This window comes from Peromyscus californicus, unplaced genomic scaffold (genome assembly GCF_007827085.1).
Source record: "Peromyscus californicus insignis strain IS unplaced genomic scaffold, ASM782708v3 Scaffold_11__1_contigs__length_118956290, whole genome shotgun sequence".
NCBI lineage: Eukaryota > Metazoa > Chordata > Mammalia > Rodentia > Cricetidae > Peromyscus > Peromyscus californicus.
The window spans coordinates 92,007,530-92,033,464 of NW_026294402.1; the positions used below are offsets into that span (position 1 = coordinate 92,007,530).

Here is a 25,935-nt window from a genome sequence, read left to right on the forward strand (position 1 = left end):
AGACAGGCTCTATCATATTGTCAGAAGAGTCAATAGGATACAAATAGGAGACATGATTATTAAAGCAGTCTTGAAAGTATATTCTACATGCTGAACAGGAAAGTGAAAGGAAGCATGAGAAGATAAGGAAAAACATGGAAAGTCATCCCCCAACACACACACACACACACACACACACACACACACACACACACACACGTGCACGCGAATGCTTGCACACACAGACATTTTCTAAAGAGGAACACTCCACTAGGTGAATGAACAACAAATTAGGCAATATAAGAAAAGGAAGGATGAAATTGAAAACAGCAATAGGAAATACCCAAGATAAAATACAGAGTGGAAAAACACTGAAAATGTAATAAATGAAACATTTATGGTTCAAGACAGCATTGTGCAGTCTAACATGCAAGCAACTGAAGTATCAGAAAATGAGAATGGAAAAAAGAAGCTATTTGAAGAAAAAGTGGCTGAAATTTAACAAATTCAACAAAACCCATAAACCTGGGAGATGATCAACTCCACCAGCTAGGCAGCACTGGTGCCTGTAGCACAGATGAGGCAGACAAAGAGGATGCTCACCACAGAAGAGGGCAAAGGTAAGCCAAATGGAGACCTGTCAGTCCCAGTACAAGACGAAGTAGACCTGCTCAGACTCTCAGGTAGGTCCCCAGAGCATCACAGCGTCACAGCACTGAGCACAACATAGACTCTCATTTATGAGTTAACACTGTTTCCTCTAATGTGCATTTTCATTTCTCCCCAGATAGAGCAATCTGTTATCATACCCAGGAACTGGACGTGAGAGTTTCTCCCAAGAATCAACTCCAGGGCATTCCTTGCACCCCGTCTCACAGATGAGAACTGAAGATGTTACTCCTGACCCTTGGAGTCACAGGACAGATTTACAGAGCCTCTAGTTTTGACAGATCCTGGTATCTAAGCCAGTGGTTCTCAATCTTCCTAATGCTGCGACCCTTTCATACAGTTCCTCATGTTGTGGTGACCCCCAACCATAAAATTATTTTTGTTGCTACTTTGTAACTGTAATTTTGCTACTGTTATGAACCATAATGTAAATATCTATGTTTTCTGATGGTCTTAGGTGACCCCTGTGAAAGGATTGTTCGACCCCCAAATTTGGGTTGCAGCCTACAGGTTGAGAACTGCTGACCTAAGCTATAGTATACCACAGCCTTTCTAATTGGTGAGCTCAGGACTGACCTGGAAAGGAAGGGTAGATGGAAAGGGATGGTAAGAATGGGTTGGTCCAGGACCTGTTGGTACATTCTATCTGGCTCTCAGAGCCAAATCATTGCAAGTCTGTTGTGCGGCACACATAAATCAATCCATGACACCCAATTGTGAAAATAAAATATGTACTGAAAGCATCAAAGATGAAATGAACATATTTTAAAACTACTATGTGTAGGAAACCTGTCTATCATAGCTCTTCCTCATAACCGTCTTGAAAGCTAAGTATTTACTGACCCTATTTTGTGGTTGAGGATATGGAGGTTCAGAGAGGCTGAGTCACAGCTAAATAATAGCGAGTAGAAAGGTGTAGCATTGCTTACAGCTGCCTCTTCTCGGGTCTGGGATAGGTGGTTGCCAGGCCTGGGTGACTTCCTACAGGAAGTTAAGTAGCTGCTGGGTGAGAGACAGAGAGGAGGAGTGAGACAGCATGTGTTAGGAGAAAGAACCTAAACCAAACTGAAATACAAAAGGGCAATGTATGGTGTACGAGAATACCCACATATGGGGACTGGAAGTGGGGTGACCCCAGCATGGGTAAAATGAAGCTCAGTAATGACATCATTTAGGCACTGGGATATGTAGATAACCTCAGGTAGGAGAGTAATAAGAAGGCAAGAACATTTCAGGCGTCTAGCTGTGAGAGGGGAGTCTGAATGTCCAGGTCACCTTGCAATTTCTGAACAAGCCTAACAGCTGACATTAATGAGGGATTTTAGATAATCCAACACCATGACAACAGAGCCATCTGCATGAGCCATCCACTTTCTATTATGACTTGGTTGTTGGGTGTTATTAATAATTTCACGGACCACATTTTATGGAGGAGGAAACTTAGCCCTTTACACACTAAGTGCTTTAACTCTCTCACATTTACGTGGTTGGTAGGAGGTAATTTGGGCTTAGATGCAGGCTGAAGGTCCAGGGCCAGTCCTCGGTAGGTAGACCGACAGCTAGAGTCTGGTCAACAGTACAGCAGCTGCTATTTCACCACGAGCAGTGGTATTTTCCTGGGAATAGCTTTGCCTTAGTGCCTGTGAAAGCATTTAGGAAGACATCAAGCATTACCAAAGGGAAATATTAGAAATGGCTTTCAGCCATGGAAATTGGATTTGAGACTGTGACTCTTTCTTGGCCTATGCCTCTCATGTCTGAGTCTCAGGACCCAGTTGGAAGAACCCAAACGCTATGGAGTAAGGTCCTAGAGCAGGTGTCTACTACCTTTTATGTTATGGTCAGAGAGCAAACTTCCTAGGTTTTGCAGGCCATGTGATCACTATCGTGACTACTTTGCCTCTGTGGTATCAAAGCAGCCATAAGAAACGTGTATCTGAATGAATGGGGGTTGTGTTCCAAGTGGGGTTTATTAACCAATCAACCTGGTTTTTATTGTCAGGCAACAGCTGCTCTCTCCATATCCTAGTGCACCAACTCTTCCATTCTAGAAGAGGCTCCATCTGTAGAAGGAGAAAATATGTTTCCAACTAAATGGATATCCTGCAGCCAGCCAGATGTGGGCCATGCTAGTAGAGAGCTACAAAGCTTTGCATTCTTGGTGTCTAGGATGAATAGCATGAGTTATACAGAGAGTAGAAAAGCCTCAGACAGTTTAAGGCAGTCTGCCCACATGAACCTCTTATTAGATGGATTTTGTAGAGTAGAAGGAAATGCCAACTAATGTCAGAATTTTTTTTTATTGAATCATTTTTAGTGCAAGAATGACTATGGTTTGACAAGCAGGATAAATGCAGGTAAATTAGGAAGTGTCCCTGTCCTCAAAGAACCCATAGCTCGTGGAGAGGTAAGAGATAAAGAGACATTTGCACCTGTGCAGTGTGTTGGGATGGAGACAGCCTCAAGGGGAGAACCTTACGCAGACTAGAGGCCAGGGCTGGGAAGCAGCTTCTAGTGGGATGGTCAGCCTTTACTGAGACCTGCAAGCTTGGAGCATGTAAGGGAAACTGAAGAAGATTAATCAATGTGTGAAGTCTAGAGAGAGGAAGACTGTGGAGTTAAAGGAATGCTAATGAGGAACCAGAGACTTGGGTGTGAGAAGAGAATGTGACACTGTGGGAGGAGGGTCTGGGACAATATTATCATATACACATATACCCTCAGGGAGTTAAGCTAGACCCTTACCAACAGCACACACCAAAACCTTTTAAACCATGGAGAATTACACCTGGGTTTCTGTTAGAAACCTAGAAGAGCTTTTTTCTATGTGTTCATAAGAAAGAATGGTTGTTGGGGGCAGGGCATGAAGCAGGGCAATCACCAGCAAAGAGCTACCATCCTGAATTAAGCGAGAGACAGGGTCAGAGGTGGGTGTTGTTGTCAGAACACTTTAGAGGTTATGCTGATACAGTTAAAAAGTGATGGGACATCAGCAATGAGGAAAGAGGACCCCAAATGCCTGGGTCAATGACTGGCTAGTAATGGCACCTTAGTGCAAGATGCAGCACAGGAGGGTCACACGTGAAGACAGGCAATGGGTTCATCCCAGGGCCTGTAGATTCTGACAGTACTTGCCTTCAAAGTGGGTGGGGACATGGGGCTAAGCACTCAGAAATCTACACTGAGGGGATTTGGAACTTCAGTCTGTGGGAAGTGTGATCAAAGCCCACAGCAAGGATGAGATTACAATGTGTTCAGAGGGCAAGAAAGCAGAGGACCCAGAGGGGCTCCAGGAAAACATGAGCAGAGTATGAAAGACAAAGGAAGGGAGACTGTGAGACGGGTAGGAAAGACCCAGATATACTGTCACAACATTCATTGTCAAGGGTGGCCCATAGATTATTCTGCAATGTTTCCAATAACCCCATAGCTAGATCTGATTATTCTAATTTCACAGGAAAGAGAACTGGGATAATTGGGGTCAAGTAACCATCGTTTTCCTCCCATAGCAATATCACAGTTCTCAATAAAATTAATATCTAACACAAAGTTAGTATGTATTGTGCTCTAGGCACTGTTCTAATCATTTAAAAATATATTCATTCCATCAATATTAAAAATAATCTAATATTATTCAGTGCCAATAATCCAGTGCCACTATTCTCATATTTCAAATGAGAAAACCAAGACAGACAATAACCTGGTGAAGGTCACATAGGCAGAAAGTGGCAGAGATGGGATTTGAACATTCAAAGCTTGCCTTCCCATTATGAACTGTGAACCACTAACTACACTACAAAGCCAGAATTTATCGGAGGCCTTTCCCTCAACAAAGGTCAATCCAAAGACTATTGTGTATTGGGTATTGTCTTAGACGTTGTATCCCCAAAGTGAGCTAACATGCCACAGCTCCTACGTCAATGGATCTCAGTTTAGTACCTTCCAGAATGGATTCCAACCCTGTCTCAGAAAGATGAGTGATAAAGAGACAATGGGGGTAAATGACAAGGGATGGAGGGGAGGGGAGCCAGGCACCAGTCTAGAGAAATGCAGGCCTTTACTGAGGGCTCCTGTGCAGAGTCCTTTTCTAGACCAGAGATGTGCTATAAAGGGTGAACTAGTTCAAGGGCCTAATCACTGAATGTTTCAGACTTGCCTTGACCTGAATTTATCTCCCCTTGTGTGTTTCCCGGGGAAAGGTATTTTTGTGGTGCTTAATTTGTTGCTCATAAGACAGTCTGCGCTAGCTTAAAGCCCCTTTTCAATGTCCTCTTTGTGATGAGAACAGATTTAGGCAATTGAAACTTAAAGGGCATACTGGTTAGATTTTTGTCAACTTGACACCAACTAGGGTCATCTGAGAAGCTAAGGTATTGCTTCCATCAGATTATAGGCAAGTCTGTGGAACATTATTTTTTTATGACTAATATAGGAGGGCCCAAGCCATTGTGGGAACTGTCACCCATGGGCAGGTGGCCCTGAGTAGTATAAGAAGTCAGGCTGACTGATCCATGGAGTAGTAGTAGTGGTGGTCAGTGAGTGGCCTTCCTTCATGGTCTCTGCTTTAGGTCCTGCCTCTAGGTTCCATCCTTGCGATCCTCCCCTACTTCCATCCACAATGGACTGAAAGCTATAAGATGAAATAAACTCTTTCTCCCCAACTTGCTTTTGGTTGAGGTGTTTATCACAGCAGTAGAAGTGACCTAGCGAAGAGGGCTGTGATGGACAGAACTGAGGAATTCCTCCAATGATGATGGAAGGGTATTGATAACTCTAGACCAGGAAGCTGAAAAACTACATTTCTTTTAGGAAGAGGAGCATGAGACATGAGTATCCCCAAAACAAGACACCTATAGATTCTTAATAACAGCCACCTCAACCTCCTGATAATAAGCATTCTCCCAAGGGCTCAATGTGGAACATGGTTTTTATGATGGTTGGAAATGTCTGAATTAAGCAGGGGGAAAATCTACAAATAATTCTTTGAAGAGAAATAGTTAACTTAATTTTTAATGGGAAAATTAATGTCCCCTTTATGACCAAGTTAAGGACATCTCATTACCTATCAGGACTGTCAGGCTGACCTCTCATTGCCAATGAAGTCTTTTAAGAACCCAGGAGTATTTTGCCCCATAGTGTTACAAGACCTTAGGGAGATTGTAACTCATATGGTGGTTCAGCAAGTTCTCCCTCTACAGATCTAGCTTAGCATCATCTGGAGGGGTTCTATAATGTTCAAATGTGGATTTTTTCACTGTAACAAGAAAATATCACTTACCCAGAGGCTTCTAATAGAGGAAATTTATTTATCACAGTTCTAGAGGCAAGGAAGCTTAATATCAAAGAATCAATAGATTTGGGGCATGCTAAATTCTTGCTGTGTCCTCACATGGTATAAGGGGCAAAGGTCTCTTTGGAGTCTTCTAGAAATAAGGGTACTAGTGTTATTATGACTTATTTACCTCCCAAAGACCACACCTTCCATACCATCACATTGGAGATTTGATTTCCACATGAGAATGGGGGTGGGCAGTATTCAGGCCGTAGCAAACTGTATTTTGGCTTGCTTCAAGCACTGGACTAGTTCTATTTATAATTGAGGTCTGAAATTCTCACCATGTTGATATATCTCTTTGCTATTATGCTGACTACTCATTGACCTGACTATATTGCCATGAAAAATTTCCCATCAAATCCTTCAACTTCACATCACTAAAGTCAATATGTAATGTTCCATATATCAGAAACCAATGCAAAACCACCTTTTGTCCTCCTCCTGGCACCCTCTGTTCCATTAGTACCCAATTCACGCAGTCACCCACCCATCTACACATCCACCTACCTATCCTAGTCAAGGTGAGATGTATTTTATTCCATCTCACCCTGGGGGCAGGGGATAAATCTGTCAGACCCCTCAAGCTGCTCACTGTGTTAGGGAAGATACACAGAAAAGCAATGATTTCAACATAGCATTATAGGTTCTATAATGGCAGTACATCAAAACCAGAAAATAGATCAGGCTCCTGCCTCACATTCTGCTCAGAGTGACACTTATGACAGACTGTGTGGGTGAGAAAAATTAGCCAGCTGAAGGGTCTGTCTGTTCTCCACGGGGCAGGAGAGAACACTTCCTTGTTAGCACTTAACATTTGAGAAAGCAGGAGTGTTGTTTCCCCATGTGAGGAATAGCTTGACTGGGAAGAGTAGGACTGGGTTTGAAGCCCAAGGGGACTCTGGGGAGAAGCTGCCAGTGGGTGCCATGTTCTCAGGCAATCAGAGGGGCCAGCACTTTTTGCTTGCCCCGTGCCCTGACCTTTCACCTGGGAGTTCTCTTCTTTCTTTGCCTCAATGGTTTCTGTCATCTCAAATAACAAAACATCAATTTCGACTCTGTTTTGTCAAATGAAATGTGGTCCAGAGGCCTGGAATGAGAGGAAGGGTAAAAAGGAGGAAGGGAATTGCAGAATCTGGTTTTGGGTGATTTCTGCCATGTGGAGATACAGCATCTTAGACCCTCAGTAGCACCAGCTTCTGAAGTACTGATCTGGAGTGGACACACATGGAAGCTGGTGTGTAGCTGGAGTTTTCTCTCCAGGTCCCGCCAAACCCCGGCAGTCCCTTAACCCACTTATAAAATAAACATACAGACACTTATATTATTTAAACTGCTTGACCATTAGCTCAGGCCTATCAATGTCTAGCTCTTACTCTTTTTTTATGTTTCTTTTTTTATTTTATAATTTAATTTAATTTTACATATCAGCCACATTGTTCTCCCCCCTCCAGCACCCCCCCCCCACCTTCCCCCCAGTCCACCTCCCATTCCCATCTCCTCCAGGGCAAAGACTCCCCTGGGGATTGAGTTCAACCTGGTAGATTCAGTCCAGGCAGGTCCAGTCCCCTCCTCCCAGCCTGAGCCAAGTGTCCCTGTATAAGCCCCAGGTTCCAAACAGCCAGCTCATGCTCTTACTCTTATATTCAGCCCATTTCTATTAATCTATACTTTGCCACGTGGCTTGTGCCTTACTGGTACCTTACATCTTCCTTGCCCTGGCAGCGGCTCCAGGCAGTCTCCTCCTTCCCTTCCTGTTTCCTTAATTCTCCTCTCTGTTCGTCCCGCCTATACTTCCTGTCTGGCTACTGGCCAATTAGTGTTTTATTTATTAACATATTTGCCATACAGAACATCCCACAGCACTGGTGTCATTCCTGGATGTAACTGCTTTAATGGTAGAGCCTGGGCAAGAACACTGTGGAGAAAAGGCTGGAAGTGGGACCAGGTCCTGCTTTTATACTCATGTGGACACACATCATGAGCTTCACGCTGTTCATTAACACATTCTTAGCTCACAGGGGCCCTGGGGAAAAAAATGGGTGGCTTTCTCTTTCCTGAGGCCCTCCAGAGTCTTGTGATCCAGAACTGGCACTAACACTCATGGCTCTGCTCTCCTCAATTCATCAGCCCTGTGGTAGCTTGTGATCCTCCTTATGGCTTCTGGGAGGACCACTGAGAAACCTGCATTTGTTTCCCCAGGAGCCTACAGTGTACATTTTCAATACATTTTTTTCAACATTCTATGATGAATTTTTTCCAGTAGAAAAATTGAAAATTTTGCAACAAATACCCACATACCAATCTCTATCACATATCTACTTATCTGTCCAACCACTGATCAACTTTATTTTCAATTAAGCTTATTTTATGATAACTATGTACATAGTCACATGAAATTATAAGAAACAGCCCAGAAACATTTTATGTGCCCTTTGCTCAGTTTAACCCCAATGATAACATCTTACAGAGCTATAGTAATACCACAGTCAGGGAACTTACACCAAAACAATCATGGCAGGTCGGATTTTCATCACCACAGGATCTACACCACACTCTTCTACAGCCACTGGACTTCCTCCAGTCCCCATTCTCCTTAACCCCTAGCAACCAGTAAAGCTCTTCTCTATTTCTGCAATTTTGTACTTTAAGACCATTATATATGTGGAATCCTTCAGCCTTTTGGGATATTTTCCCCCATTCTTCATGATTCTTTGGCCATCTATCCAAGTTGTTATACATTTTCTACAAGCCATACAATCCATTCCCAATAAGTCAGCATCATAAAAAAAAACTCTAGCAATTTTATGGAAGGAAATATGTTACTTAGACTCTTTTCTTTTTCAAACACTCAATTTTAAGAGGTTTTAACCCTTAGAAATTATTGGCCAAAAATATTTTGAAATGTTTCCAGTGTGAATTTTGTTATATGTGTGAATTTGGAATGAGAATAAAAATGTCAGTGGCCATATTCATCTTGCATGAAATATTTGAACTTTATGCTACACTAAAACAATAAATTGTCTCTGTAATAAGACATGGGCAATTAAACAAGCAAGAGAAACAAATCTTGTAGCTTGAGTTGAATGGAAGCAATGCCACAGCAGTAATGTAATCACAGCCCGGGAGTCAGAGGAGGGACGTGTGCCCAGGAGAGGTGTCTGGGTGATGTTTCTTTATATAACATAAAGGAAAAGTGTAATTTAATTTGCAAGCAGCAATCTTTAGAAATCAATTAGAAGTTTATTCCAAAGAGGGAAAACACCAACCAGAGATTGATGGGATTCTCCACAAGAGGACGGAAGTTGAGAATTACTAGTGCTCAAACCCTGCCTTCCATGTCTCCTCAGGAAAGATGCCAGGTGCCAAGAAACATGGTAGCCAGCTCCCTGGCCGGGCTGATGAAAGAGGGTGGCTATCTGGGTCTTGCTTAGAAAAGCCAATAAGCCATACAAGAAGAGCCTTTCTTTGTATGGTTGACAAGAGTCCATTTATAAAGGACTAAGTGATAGGTTGAGAAGGCCAGGGTGTAATCCTGTGGCCCAGTGCTGGGAGGAAACTAACTGAGATGGCTGGAACTCAGGTTTTTGTGCAAGCCTTAGTTGAATTCATAACCAAGGAGAGCAAATTAGGGCAGACCCAAAGTAGCTATGTGGGAGGATTTGCTGACATCTGCCAGAATAGGAAGCCTCTTAACTATGAGGGCAGGAAAAGCCCTCTCTATGTCTGCTCCTTCCTTAAATTCAGGCACAGACCACATGGGATGGATTCCTTATTGTGCTGTGGACTTGCTTTTGTAGTGATCTGTAGCCTTTCTAGCTCAACATTTGCCTTCATGTATTTCTCAGAACACAGACCTATGGAGGTCTGCAGGAAATTAACAAACAGTATCTGTGGTCCTGCAAATTTAGGAATTCTGGTTTAATTAATATTACCATTGGATGGCATTTTCATCCTGAAAATGGGACTGTCTAAGGTGCATCCTCAAGATCTCAAGATTATTACAGGCAAGTATGTACAGTTAAAAAAAATCACTGCTTAAAGCTTTGTAACTAGGAATCTTATAACTAATTTGAACAGAAGGGTCATTTTCATGTGAAGTCTTGACTGAAGGTCTCTAGTTGTGTGTTTGTGAAACCCCTTGTGAACATGAGCACAAGAATAAAAACTCGATACTGGTAGGGCTTCCTGATTATGCTCTACTGACTGTACTGCCCAAAAGAATACCTGCTTTGTAGTGTATACTCAATAAATGTTGGCCAAATGACTAAACAATGTTTCTTGAGTTTCAATAATGGTGCCAAACTTTGATCAGACATTCTCATCTAACTCCCAAAATGATCCCAAGAATTAGTTTCCAGTTCAACTTCCTCTATAGATGTAAACAATAGAAGAGTCCAATGGTTGAATAATTTGCCCAAGGTCATAGAGCAGGGGCAGGCTAGACTGTGCCCATAGTCGTTATGATTACAAAGCCTACACTATTAATTGTTCTATTATATTATTTCCAGGAAGAGTAGGCTAATATACAAACCCAAAGCCTGTCCAAGGATGAACGATAAACCTGTCCTCTAATGATCAGGGAATCACATACATTTCTGGAACCTTCACACCTGTGAAATGTGGGAATGACAGCAACCTAAAAACAAGGTTCACCTGGAGTACTGAATCTGCCCATTCAGTTGTGTGCGATTCTTTTTGAGAAAGGCAACCCTCCAGCACTTGGAATAGAGTAGCTGCCAGCTCAGGGTTGCACAGAGGGAGCGAGGAAGATGAAGACTTCCGAAGCAACCACATAATGACGATGGCTTTCCAGCAGGAAATTAGAAACATTTGTTTTTAACACATTAGCTGGAGGTCTAGGAAGGAAGCCATCTCAGGTTCCTCATGTTCCTAGTGTGTCTGTGTGAGACCTCTCCCCAGAAGAAGATAGCACACCACCTGGGAAAGTAGATGTTGACATAAAAATCCAGGTGCATGCAGTCCATCTCTCAAAGTGTGTAGAACCAGTACCCAGCAGTAATGAGCTTTTTCAGCTCTCTCCGAAGGCTGCAGGCAAGCATGGGGGACTGAAGCAGACTGGTCTCGCCTCTAAGAAGGGGCAGCTTGGCAGGAGTTCTTTCTTGACCAAGACTTAGTCAATCATCACCCTGCCTTGAGTAGGGGCTGTCACCAATTGTGATAACAAACACATCTTTGCAGTGCAAATGCACTGAACAGTGGTCGTTGTTAGGGATGATGCTGTAAGCACATTTTTAATAGCGGAATTTTCCTATGGCCAATGGATTCTCCACCTGATCTGTATCTGAGCCAAAGATGAAGAGGCTGGTTCTAGGTGGGCTGTCAGATTTGACCCAGGAGGGCAGGACCATCTTGGTGAATAAAGAGGACATTTGTTTACCAGTATTACTTCTACTCAGCATGTGATACCAGTTACTGAAATGAAATTAAAGTTTGATTTTTAACTCTGCCACTTACTAAGAATGTCTGCTTGGAATGTGGTTTTATTTTTTTTTGGGGGGGGGGCTCAATTTCCCCATAATCACAACAGGGAGAAAGCATTCGTTTTTTTTAGGACTGTGGAAAGATTAAAAGAAGATTTGTGCGTGTAATAGTGTTTACTAGTGGTTGGGGGGAGTTTGGGATTGGGTAGGTCAACAGTAATCAAGTTGTAGTTAGATAGGAAAATTGAGTTCTGGTGTCCTAACATACAACAGAAAGAGTATAGATAAGAACCATGCTCCAGCCAGGCAGTGGTGGTGGCACACACCTTTGATCCCAGCACTCGGGAGGCAGAGCCAGTTAGATCTCTGTAAGTTTGAGGATAGCCTGGACTACAGAGCAAGATCCAGGACAGGCACCAAAACTACACAGAGAAATCCTGTCTTGAAAACAAACAAACAAACAAACAAGCAAAAAGAACCATGTTCTGTACATTAAAAAAAAAGAAAAGCTAGAAGGAAAGATTTTTAATTTTTTCCCCAAAAAGAATTGATAAAGGTTCACAAAGATGGGTATGCTAATCCAGGTTTGAACATTATATAATTATAATTATATAGTTACCAAAATATCACATGGTACCCAAGGAATATGTATGAATAGTTTGTGTTGATTAAAAATGAAATGATTGACTTCTTCCAAAGGTGAAATAGTTGAAAGGCATTTAGGTGTGAGGCCTGACATACTAGTGTCAACTGCCATTATTTTTATTCCTAGTCTGCACTTCCTTATCCAAAATTGTTTCAGCCAGCTGTGCTCCACAATTCAGATATTTTTGGAATTTAGAGAGGTGACATGGTGTGTGCAATTTACATTAGGTAGCACCACATGCAGAGTTGAGGGTAATGCCTCATCATCAAAAATGTTATTTATGTGGCTAAACCTAGGGATGTTTATATTAATCAACATAAATAATCTTCCAGCTAAATGAGTTTGGAAATCAAACTTATGAATAGATCTTTTATCTATGACCTTTTTAAATTTAGGGCAGTAGGTTGCTCACCTGTCAGGCACTCTTACGATGTACTTCGGTGTCTACCCTGGAAAAGATGTCTGCCCATTTGGGTGTTTGGAGCTTTGTGCCTGACTAACCTTGGGGACTTGATTCAGCAGCAGAAGGCTCTTACCTAGACTTTGTCCATGAACCTCCTAGCAATGATGGGGAATTCACAGAAGTCAGGGTCTCCACTCTGTAGGAATCTGATTGGTACACTGAGCTCGGTGTCTAGTGTGCAGTTTCGGGTACCTGCCCAATTCCACTTGCTAGCCCCTGATATCCCATGGGCAGTGCCAGGCACTGCTACCAGCTCTAACTAGTGATGGACCTTTAACAACTATATGGTCCTCATAGAGTTGAAAATAACCCAAATACTCAAGAGGCAGAGGAAAAAGGATCCCAAGTTTGAGGCCAGTCTGGGCTAGTTCAGTCCATGTCTTGAGACAAAGAAACAAATGCTCTGTGAGCTAGAACCATTGTTTGCCCAAAATCTTTTATCATGAAAACAGTCAACCTGGAGAGATAGCATTGGCCATAGTAAACTAACAAGGCAGGATGCCATTTCTAGGACATGTGCTGTCCTTGTAGATGGTTGATTATGAAGTGCAAATAGACATATCAGAACTTCAGTATGAGTAAAATATGAACATATTGAATTACTTAAGTTTATGAATAGCCCTGATCTTAGAAATACAATGGTCTTGCTATTTAGTGAGAAGAAAATTCACCTTTCGGGCAAACCTATGCTAATCTTGAGCATGATTGTATGACTCACTGGTCTTCTGGACTTCTCATCAGCATGTTTAGGTAATGTGTGATGAACTCATTGTATTGAATGAACTCTGTGGTACCAGTGAGTTCAAGTTTCTTGGCTGCATTGCTGGGGCCAAGTCCTGGCCAGCATCTGAGTCTTCAGAGTCTTCAGGCCAACAAGCTTTCCTGTGGCTACCAGCCTCTCACCAGAGTCCCCAAGCCAGTGTTCAGCACAGGCAGTCCAAACTGCAGGCTATGGGTATCACTAAAATCCCCAGGGACAGTGACAAGTCTTGTTTAACTTGCTGCCTCCCAGGATTCCTTAAGTTTGAAACATTTGCCCTATGTCTATGTCTAGTTCTTAACTTCAGATGTGCTCTGAGGAATGTCTATTGAGAATTAAGGTCAAAGACAAGGTCTTGAGAACAGTGATTATCACTCTAAGTTTTCTATCTCTTTGAGTATCCAGCATGTCTATCTGTAGAAGTCCTCAAATGATATAAATGATTTATGTTTTCAGTAATAAAAGATATCTTAGAGCAGTGGTTTTGAACTTTCCTAATGCTGTGACCCCTTAATACAGTTCCTCATGTTGTGGGGATCCCCAAACATAAAATTATTTTTGTTGCTATTTCATAACTGTAATTTTGCTACTGTTATGAATCGTAAAGTAAATATCTGATATGAAGATGGTCTTAGGCTCATGCATCTTGAGCTTATAGCAATTGAAGACATTTCGACTGAAATAAATGGAAACGTTCTTGACTAATAGATCTTCAAATATTTATCAAGAGTGTGAAGCTAACAATAACACACATGGCAGGGGAATGTGCTGTGCTGTCAAGGCAGGGATGCTTGCTTTCTAAGCTAAAAGATGTATTGGTCAGTTTATGTTGCAAGGGGGAGTGGTCTGTAAACTAACCATGAAGCTCAGATGGGAAAATTAACTTAATTCCAACGTTTCAGATAATGTCCTTGATTCTCTTCTCTTCTGGAACCAGAACCCCTGGCCCCTACTAACTTTAGAGACCTGTAGTTCCATACAGCACCATGCTGAAGTTATAGTAGACTTCTCTGTACAAGAAGACACTTCCCAGAAAGCTGAGCAACATCCATCAGTGGATGATGTGGGCGAAGAAGCTTGCAGACTTCGAGAAGTTCAGTAACAGCTGGCATGGTGCATTTGTTCTCATCTTGGTGTCATTTTGCTGACCACAGAGAAAGAAGGAGGGGAAAGGTAGCGTTGCAGGTTATAGCATCACATCCAGAGCTGGATGCTACGGTCTTTTACTTAAAACCACTGACAGCACAGCTATACCATTTCTGCGTCCATGTACCCATCTGTGAAATGGGGACAGCAGCCGTGAACACCCACCCTGCAGCTGGAGTGATGTGGAATGAGTAGATGTGACAGGGGTTATGCTGTGCCCGCTACCTGGTGTGGCATGGCCACAGAAGGTCAACCAAGAACGTGGGAGAAACAGGACTTCTAAGAGCATGCCTGATGGGACACTCACTTTCCCAAATGGGCTGTTCAGGAGAACATGCTGGCCCATGACAGAAGGAACCCACAGCACTGCCTACAAGGCTAGGTGCCATACCACAGCTGCACCAGGGGCAGCCTTCCCTCTGGATTTTCTCGTCTCTAGGACACTAAGGCAGAAGAGCAGCAAAGCATGAAATATTAAAAATTAAATCAAGGAAAAGAACTCTGGAAATAAGATCACTCTCAGATAAAACACCACCATGTTTCCTTAAGAAGCTTTGAACCCTTTGAATTAAGGAAGTGTAGCTGGAAAGGTTACCTGCAGGGAATCTGGAGCTTTTAAAGCCCTGGGCTTTAATTAAAACTCACCCGTGTGCAACTAATATGTGAGCCCCTGGGTCCCCTGCATGCTCTGGGGGAAAGCAGGGTCAGAAAAGGTCTTTGATGAGAAACTCCCCAGTCCTCAGCTGCAGCTGTGCATGCAGGATTCTTGTTGCTCTTCTTCATTCCTTAGGAGAGTCCACACACCTTTCTCTGCAGATGTGGATGTATTGGGCACTTCCTAGAACTCGTGACCTGTGTCCCTGAGGGCCAGCGCATGATTGAGTGATGTGCTAACTAAATCAAATTGAATTCTCAGTTATTAAAAAGAGTCTGAAAAAAAAAGCAGTTCTCTGAGGCACCTACAATGACCTTGAATGTGACTCCACCACTGTCAGTTGGTGACCATTCCCCATGTAGATGGGGTTCCCCTGCACCCCCACTCTACTATCTTTCCTCACTCTACTGTTCCCTGAGATGGCACGAAGGACTGTGCCCTTTAATCTAAGCTCCTGGTCTGTCTGGGAAGGCTACTTCTATTATCTTCCTGCCAGGCATCCCATAGATCTTCCTATCAGAAGCAACCCCAAGTCATCACTCCTGTCAATAGGTGCTGGCCCCAATACCATCTCTCCTCTAAGTTTCATGGGTCATTAGGTAGTTATAAAGGTGCTCCCAACTCTGAAAGGGATTTTGCAAGAACATTCCCCAAGGCTAGATTGACCCACTTTTCCTTGATCTACTCTGTGTTCCAACACTTTGAACTAGGTGTTAATGTGTGAAAATCACAAGATTTGGGGCTTGTGTTGTTTGTTTGGTTGGTTAGTTTTTCCACATTCACTCAAAATCCTCTCGAAAGACAAGGCACATCTAGCTGTGTGGCAGCATTCCAACAACAGCACCACTGATGGGCCTCTGATTTCAGTGAAAGCCTTCCAACAGTTCTAACAGCCCTTTTGATTGACACCATACTGCCTCCCCTTTAGTTCTTGCTTGGTCCAGGAATGATCTTTCCAACTCAAGAGGTGAGGATAAAGTTAGCAATAAAAGGCTTTTTAGTTGGATGGCATTGAGTGCAGCAACTGGGGAGACTGGCGAGTCGCCTCTGCTCCACCTAGACTGAACATTAACACAGACAGCACAGCAGCAAGCAGGACAACAGCTGGAATCGCTCAGCTACTAGGCGGTGGCTATTTCTGACACTTTCTGCTGACAGGGGTGTAACAGCAAAATTGCCATGCTTCAGAAGTGACAGCTGTCACCTTTCTCATCAAGGCTTACTTGGTTTTGCCTTTACTTCCCGAATTCCATCTCCTTGATTGGAAAATGGCTGCCGAGTCCCACCCAGGAGTCTCCTACTGTTTGAAGATGTGCTAGTGATTTTGTGCTGAGTCATCAGATGTGCTAAGTCATCAGATGAAGGTTGCAGGGAGAAGCCTGCCCATTTCAAGTCCCCTTGAGTTGCTAATGTGTCTCTCAGCTGAGGGAGATTTGGATTGACTTCTTCCTTCCTGCTGTGAAGAACTTCTCAGATTCAAAGTCACCATAGTCAAGCTCCCCCTGTGCTTGACATTTCTTAAGTAGTTTCATTTTCCTGCCCAACAAGAGTTCTCTGGCATTCTTAGGCAAACACACCCCTTTCTGCTCTAGAAGCTACTGACTGGGAAAAAAAAAAACCCAAAGGTGAGAGAGGGATACAAGAAAGCATGTGTCAAATGAGCTACCTATCCAGGGCCACGGCTCTGTGTCAAGATGCCAATTCTTCTTCATTCCTTCAGATTTTGAAAATGTACACAGAACTCTAGAATCACATTGCAAGCCAAGGGGCACTTGGCTTAATGCATTTCCTAGTCTCTGTTTCTGTCATCTACATAGTTATTAACAAGTCTTTCCTTTTATATTAACTGTTGAATGATAATCAGCCTTTCCTGGATCTCAGAAGACCTATGGAGAGGGTACCACTGTGGGCTGAATGAAGACGAATCTATCAAGGAGAGCCAGCTCTTAGGGAAGGTGACAGCTTGAGGACAGCCATCCAGAGGCATAGTTGCTTGGTTACCTTGGCCATAGCACATACTTGCTTCTAGAATACTGAAGTAGGAAGGATAAAAGAATTAGACAGGCCGATACAAAAGACGCTTAGTGGGATCCCGCTCCAGAGTGAGGTCGGTAGACCTCAGTTTGCCCATCTTTCCTTCTCACAAGAGTGTAGCAGTTAAGAAAATTAGCCCTGAAGTTGCAATTCTGGTATTCAGTCCTGCCTTAACCATTTATAAGCCCTGTAACCGTGGGCATACAGTTTCTCAGGAGCATAGTTTTCTCACCTGTAAAACACTCAGAATGATATTACCTCCTGCATAGATTTTGTAAGGATTCCAAAAACTGGCCTGTGTAAGACATCTGTTATGGAGCCAAGAGTATATAAATCCTTAGATGTGTCACACTCTCCCTGGATCTTTACTGCACTGCATTGCTACTTGGTTTCCAGCATTTCCTGTATGGTTTTGCCTTCACTGTCTTCAATATCCATTGCCACTAACACTGAACATCTGCATGGAACTTAAAACTTTGCAGTATGCATTTGCACCCCCACTCAGCTTACTGGGTCAGGGTAACCCCCCCACCCTGAGCCCAGTCCTGGGAACTGGATTTCCTAGAATGGTGTCAGCAACTAATGTGCTTTCTGATTTATTTATTTATATATGTTTATAATTGTTTATCCTTTTATGAGACAGGGTTCTACTCTATAGCCCTGGCTGACCTGGAACTATGTAGACCAGGCTAGCCTCGAACTCTCAGAGATCTGTCTGCCTCTGCTTCCCAAGTTCTGCAGTTAAAGTTGTGCTCTACCATACCTGGCTTGGTTTTCGATTTTTGTTTAAAACAGAGTGACAGCCGAGAGGTGCACTGGTAGGGATGTGCCTGAGGGTGTGGAGGCAGAGCTTAGAGTGACCTGTCGTGGGGAAGCATTTAGATCATCAGCAGAGAGCAGATGGGGTGAGTGAGGCAGAGGCCTCTGGGCACACCCCTCCCCACAGAGATGCCTGAGAAGTGCCTTGTGGAAATTCCTCTATCCCCTCAGCTTTCCTGAAGACCTCAGAACCTCGAATTCCCTCCAGGAAATCCCTTGCTGTGTTAAATACTAAGAGCGTTTTCATTTTCCTAATGAAACTCAGACTGATACACCTGCCTAATGCTAGATGGCTCATGGGAAACACTATTTAAGCATCTTATATAAATCAATGTGTTTCACCCTTCTAGCAATGCAGCCTGAAAAGTACCACATTCCCCTGACACAAAAGAGAGCGAAACAAGCACAGAGGGGTTAACGGTTTTGTATGTGACGACTGTTGCTATGTTCGGCTGACACTCTCAGCTAACTGTTTGCCATCTGCCTAGCATTGTGCAGAAGGGGCAAGGAGTCTCCGCTTGTCCCCAGATCACCAAGACAGTCATGAGCCAAGGGGAGACTCCGATCTCTGTCAAGTCTAGGTATGAGTCAGACTTTTCTCCCAAACCTTGGTGCTGAGGAAATCAACCACAACAACGAAGTGCTAACTCAAGGGTGTCTGATCCAGGACAAGTTCGGTGCCCCCATCCTACCTGCTCTTCCCATTGTACCAAGGAAGCTTCTTTATTCCAAAGAATGAGCCTGTTGCGGCGGGTTGTGGAGCCCAGGGAGTTTGCTCCTGTCATATGAGGCAGAAGTGAAACAGAAGAGGTGGGAGAAAGTGGAGAAAGAAAAGGAGAAAATAGGGCTCATGGGTGGTAGAGGGACATAGCATTAAGGGAGGAGCAAGACACGAGAAGAAACAGAGGCAAAGCCACAGCCTCCCGACCCTCAAACCTGTCAACCATGTGAGAGAGCCCAGGCGCCCCGAACAGCCCTTCTTGCTTCTACCAGGGGCTCAACTTCTCTGTGGTCTCCGGGCCTGAGTGCAGCTACTGAAATATTCATCCCCTTTCCCCAGATTTATGTCATAATGTACCAAACATAAGCGTTAGTTATTTTAGTTTCTTGATAAAAATTTGATACATTCTGATTAACATACACATAATAAATAGTCCAATTTTATTATGTTGTATAAAGATTTAAAAAAATATACGGGGCCCATGCTTTTCCAAAGTGTAAGAAAAGCAGATAAGGCCTTAGACAGTCAAGAAAGATTGCTTTCATTAAATTACGAAGTTATTGGATTTCTCCCCCTGTTCTGCCTCTCTCTGTTCTCAAAGCTGTCTGCCATGTGAGTAATCACTTGGGTGGGGATTTTCCCTGGATCTCTGGAAGGGATCCTTGAAGGCTCTATTTAAATAATTAGGAGGTCCTTTAGCAAAGGTCAGTGAGCAGTGAGGGTATGTTAAGAAGAAGCCAGGGGAGCTGGCTAGTGTCACCAGGAGGCCATTTGCAAGTAAAGGAAGCTCTGGCTCTAGTTCAGGCATGTCTTGAAGCTGAAGAACACTGATCACTAACTGACTCCCCTTCCCTCCCAGGCACCTTTAAAAAACCCTTCCAAATGGATGAATGTAATGAATGTATACTCTCTCTCTCTTCCTCCCTCTCTCCCTCTGTAGGAGTCTGTCAGGGTCCAGCTCTGACCTGCTCCCACCTACCGAAGGGTTCTTGGGTGGAGGAGAGAGGAATGAGGAAATATCAGATAGAAAGATAGAAAGAGATGATAAGAAAGACAGAGACATAGGATAGCTTTGGGAGGGCCCTGGGTCAATACCCAGTTGCCTTGAGGTTTATTCCAAAGGGCTTTTTGTACAATGCCAAGGGGCAAGGCAAAAGACTTCCCCCTTGTAAGATCAAAGCACAACATATAGCCAAGTGTAGACCCTTCAAAACACCTGGTAAACATGCCCCTGGCCAAATCATCCCATTACACAACCCTGCTGGGTAAAGCAAGATCAGATTCTCTGACCTTGAGTAATTCAGATGCCCACATCCCTCCCTCCCTCCCTCCCTCCTTTCCTTCTTTTCTTCCTTTCTGTTTTTACATTTATGCATAAGGAAACTGAGGCCTGGTAACAGAGCTAATGTGGTTGCCAGGGGATGCTTTACACACATGGCTTCTTATTTTAGATTAGAGCTATACACCAAATGAACTTTTCAGATCACTGAGTACTGAATGAATTGACTCTGGCATTGAAACTCAATGCTGCATCTCCAGCCTCCTGTGACGCCCGCATGCTGGCTTGGCTCTCATAGCCTTCTAATGCATCCTATCTGGCTTCGACTCCTCTGACTCCACTGTTGCTTTTAAGAATGCATGCTGACTGGTGTACCCAACAAGGCTAGATGTAAGCCTCTACCCTGTCTTGCTGAAGCCAACACACAGGCCACACTGACCTCTGGTGAAGGAAAGGGGGACTCTGCCCTATTATCGGACACTCCAAAGAACCCTGCATTCTGCTTCACAAGGTCAGACCTGGGTTAGAAACAGGAAGGTATACCAGGCCCTTCCCTTATGCAGAAAAACAAAACAAAACAAAACAAAAACCAGAACATTGAGCAGTGTTTCCTTGGCATGACACTCTGCCCACATCCCAGAGTGGCACCAGCCCCAAGTCTCTGCACAGGCTAGGGGGCAGGAGCTGCTTATTTGATCCTAAGAAGAACCTATAGACAGGACTACTGGCTTCTTTCATCACTCAAATGCTTAGGTCGAGGAGCCATATACTCTGTCTACTGTTTTGCTGACACTGTCCAAGGTCTGCGAAATCTTCCTCTTACTTCCCACCACCTGCTGAGGGCTATACCCTGGGAAGAGTTGTCTACCCATCCATCCCCAGTACTATCTTTCTTACTGTGAGGCCCAAACTATGTCAATAGGGGTGACATTATTTGCAGTACAGTAGCTAGATCAGAGGAGATGATAACCTAACATCCACATAGCTGCTTTGGTCACATTTCTTTTAGTGTACTGCATTTCATCCCAAGTGACACTTTAAGGGAAGATTTTCAAAACTGAGGTGTACTGATGTTAACATGGCCTAGAAAACAAAGGACTCAGCAAAGGCTTAAGAAGAGAGGTTAGTGGGAGACATGACAGTCCCTGTCACACAAGGAAGTGCAATTAGTAAAGAGGTTCTGAGGGTCAGAAGCAAGAAGAAGAATGAGAGAGAAAAGGAGAGGACTTTGGCTTAACACAGGGACGGATGTCCTTGTTGGATCTTCTGTGATAGTAAGGATCCCACTCCTTTAATAATCAAAGCAGGAGTGGGAGACAACTGCACCCCAACTTCAGAGAATTTTCGAGATCACACAGTGCACTTAAATATTGATGGACAATAGGGCAGTAAGCAAATAAGATGTTTCAAGTACACTCTGAAATCCTGACAGCCACTAAAAGAAATGAGTTAGAGCTATGGGTGCTGCTACAGGACCAAGATTACAGCTTTATATATATCTGAAAAAGCAAGCTACATATAGATATTTCCATGTAATACGATATGGAAAATAATACAGATATCCTTTGGATGATATGTGTACATATGAATACAAATGCACAAACACATGCACAGGTTATGAAAATAACACTAAATAAATACAAAGGAGGATATTGGGACTGGAAGTAGCTAAAGAGGCATTTGCTACATTTGCAAGGTTCCTTTCCCTTCCTATTTTAACAAGGAGAAATGTCCATATATTACAACTGAGAATCAAAATGAAAGGACACATGCTGATAGCTATGAGACTATTTGAGCTTTAATTGCTTGATAATTAGTTCATTCCTTCACCAATATCCATCAAACAGATGCTGCATGGTCAAGAGACATTGAGTTCCTTCCCTCATGAAGCCTACAGTAGACAACTAGCGACAAAACAGAGGATTCAGAGCCTGAGGGCCAAGGCCTGATGGGTCTTAGAGTAGTGAGTATTTCAGGGTATTTAGGAGATAATATGTGGCCAGGTCTGCGGGGACAGAAACATGGTCTCCTTGAGAAAGCCAAGTAAGTTTGCTATAGATGCTGGAAAGAGTAGTAAGGGCTGGAGCTATGAGCATGGGCAGAATGCAGACAGTGGATGGTCTTGTGGATTGTTTAAACTTTAGCCTAAAGGATATGAAGAAGTGTGAGTAAATGAGATTTGTCATGTGATCTAAGGCTAGCTGAAGGAGTTTCCCAGGGTGGGAGGCTCCAAGTATCCTCAGAACACAGCCCTGAAGCCTTCTACTTCCATACACACAGGCTTAATTTCAAAGAAGTGCAGCAGAATCAACTTATAATTATCTGTAACCAGATAAATTGCCTTGTGGATTACCGATGGCAAATGAAGAATGTTAATCACAAACTGCCTTTCCATTCTTGTGCAGGACACCGATGGCTGTCTCTCTGCCATCAGTCACCACTCCCATAGGTCTACAAACTCATTTGAACACTGGACTAACTCAAGCCAAATCTGGAAGGTAATTTTCTGCTAAAAATGATTAGCATAATGCATCAGAAAGCCGAGTGCAAATGACTGCTTAGTCAGAGGAATGATTACAGCAGGCGCCATGAATAGCCACACCTTTGGGGCAGCACAGCCTCCACAGAGTGTAACTGGGTTTGAAATGTGCCCCTTATCAGATCTGTAATGTTGACACATTATTAGTTGCTAGGCACCTGATCCTTCATGTGATGTCTGATAGGATCAATGCGGGGGACATTGATGCAGGTTTAGCATCAAAAGCCATCAGGCACGGTTGGAATGGAGAATTAAACACAGTCCAAACTACATTTGCAAAACCTCCTTAAATCTTCTTTAAAATGTGAGCACTGGGTCCTCAGAAGTGTCAAGACATCCTTTTCCATGCTCTTCTTTCCCCATTTTTAAACCCTCTCACTGATGGCTAAAGTTTACTTCAAAAAGTTGGAGAAGAAATTGTAAGTAGGGTGAAAGGCAGGTCAGATAGATTTCTAACTATCCAAACACAACTTAGTTATAGGAAATGAAATGTGCCCTGCCATTTTTTTTTTTTTTTTGGTTTTTGAGACAGGGTTTCTCTGTGTAGCTTTGTGCCTTTCCTCGATCTCGCTCTGTAGACCAGGCTGGCCTCGAACTCACAGAGATCTGCCTGGCTCTGCCTCCCGAGTGCTGAGATTAAAGGCATGCACCACCACCACCCGGCCTTGCCCTGCCATTTAATCTCATTTTACTATTGATTTTTTTCAAAAACCCCAAAAGCTTCTTTTTAAATTGTGGGGCTATAGGTAAACATACACATCACACACACTTCTGTGTGTATGTGCCTGTGTGAACGATCTAGCACACCTTAGGTGTTCTGAGGCTTCTCTTTATGTCTCTTACTCTTGGCTAGTTGAAAACTGATCACTCTTCCTTGTCAAACACTTAGCCTAGAATGAAGTGTATAGAATAGAACTAGAAGTTTCTTTAAAATTATTGTGATGTGTGATCTTGGTTGTCAATTTTACTACATCTGGAATCAACTAAGCCCCAAGCAGCTAGGCAGACTTATTGGGGATTTTCTTGGTATGGTAAATTGAGGTAGGAAGAAACTAAATCCAGAACATTTGAGGTCCAAACACTCATCCTAGATCTGGGCCACATCTTTTAGTGGTAGCTCACCTCAAAGGACATGAAAGAAAAGATCATTTTGCTTTTGCCAGCTTGCCCTTTCTTTTGCTGGCAAGTTCATCTATCCTGCTGCTGAGGCATTCCTTTGCTGGTATTAGAACCTACTTTGTCAGGATTCCAAGGTAGTCTGAGGACCAGATGAGACATCCAACTTTGGGAACTGAATGACTACCAGACAGCCCTGTTGGATTAGCAGGACCACAGCTTGTAAGCCACCCTAATAAATTCATGTGTGTGTGTGTGTGTGTGTGTGTGTGTGTGTGTGTGTGTGTGTAATTTTACACATGAAATTCATTCTATCACTTTTGTTCCTCTGGAGAATCCTGACTAATAAAATAATCTAATCTGCAGCTCTTAAATTATGAGAAGGAATGTGAGGCAAGGACAAGAAGCAATCCACAAAGCTACCGGGTTCATGATCAGAAAGCTGGAATGAGCCTGGCTTTCCCAATTGCATCTCACTGACTCTCCATAGAAGCTTGGCTCCATCTGTTTAGGAAACAAGATCCCTCCACTCAAAGTCTATAGAACATTAAATAAAAACCTTAATGCAGCAAGTGGATTCTCTGGATACTTTTGATGAATTTGTTGGGGTAAGGAAAGTAAAAATGTCATTATGAATTAGAGACTCAAATTGTCCTAGGAAGCTGACTTATCCTCAGCTAAATGGCCTTTTTAGTTTCTATAACCACCCAATCCCTGCCCCCAAATCCCATCTCAATAATTGTAAGTATGTCTCAATGAAGACCCTGTCTTTCAAACCCACTGCATTAGATAAAGACAACGATCTCCCAAGAGGAAACATCCAGAGAGAATGATTCTTTCCCAGCCTGGCACCAAGGCTGCTCAGAGTCCCATGACTCTTCACAGTGGTGTAAGCAACAGGGATAAAGTGGCTTGGTATTTCCTGAAGCCTCCATGACCTCAGCTCAGGCACATGTATGATTTCCCAGAGGATTACATGAGGAAATCTGAAAAGTGCTCTCAGAATTCAGGCAACTGTACCCTAACAGGGACACTTCTTCCCTACAGGGTGTGAAGTATATTGGTTGACTGGATCATTGCTACCAAACACCTGCTGAAAAGTGTGTCGCACTTCCAAATGTGTCTTGGAAACCAGATGTGCAATGACTGATACATCTGCCACATTGAATACAGTGTCTCTGCTTTAGGTGTCAGAGCCCCGTAAACACTCTGACTGCTCATGGCATATGAGATGTAGTGGAAAGAGAAGGTATGTGCTAAAGGGTCAGACCCTAGCCCCTCATGATCACAGTCAGCAGGTCTACCTCAGTACCTCATTTGTGAGATGGGAAGAGTGGAAGCAGCTGCTCTTAAATACTGCACAGATGTAGTGATACATATGGGTGTTGGTGACATGGCAGGTATGTAATGAAGAATAGATCTTGGAAGAGACAGAGAAGGTTCTGCCTTGTTCACTATTATGTCCCAGCACTTAGAGCATGGGGTCAGTGTACAATAGCAATGAGGAAGGTAATGAATACATGAGTACCTGGATAGCTTTTGATGTATAGCCCTATCTGTGCTTAGAAAAGCCTTTGACATCCATACTGGTAGAATTCAATTAATTGAAGGTCCACTGTGAAGATAAACATAAAATAAGCACTACTTTAAAGCTGAATTGCTGAAATGCCTTCTTCTACATCTGAATTAGAGTTCACTCCCTTTCATTGTCTCCACCTCCTAACAACCAGCTCTCAGGAGAGGACAATGTACACATGGGATACCCCTTGATTCACCAAGTGAGAGGGCACTGTACCCTTGGTGCCAAGCTGCAAGTTCAGACAGCATTTTAGACACATGGCTTCTAAAAGCCCCAAACAGAGACAGGTTATGTCTCACTTGGCACCCAAGTTTACAAAAAGGCAAAGGAATGATGCCTAGTACCAATAGCACTAAAACCTCATCCTCAAAATAACCCTACTTCCAGAATTGAGAGGAGAGGGATGTCTCTTGCCAATGTACTAGAAATGAAAATCCACCAATGGCCACCAAGGCTGTAAGGCTCGAGGGAAGCCTGATTATTGACCTAAAAATGTGAGGTATTACAGTCCATTCATTCCTTGTCTTCCTCCAAGCCAGAAGTGAAACTTATGTGTCCATCTAAATGTTGATCTTTTTCTCTTTTGAGCTTAAACCTGATTTGAGCAGCCTAGATGCTGTTCCCTAGAACCAGCTCTCTCTTACTCCTGCTACCAACTGCCACTGCATGGCTGGTCTTTGGTTCTGCAGAGTTGGAGTCTGAAGCTTTCAAATATCTGAGAGTAACATAGGTATGGAGATAATATATAGCGCCA

The 25,935-nt window shown here is 43.2% G+C and overlaps 1 protein-coding gene across 1 annotated transcript in view; it reads right to left on the reverse strand.

Annotated features, from left to right (window-relative positions):
* Nucleotides 1-25,935, reverse strand: part of Clstn2 (calsyntenin 2) — a 607,199-nt gene that overhangs the window by 311,652 nt on the left and 269,612 nt on the right. The gene's annotated exons all lie outside the window — the stretch shown is intronic.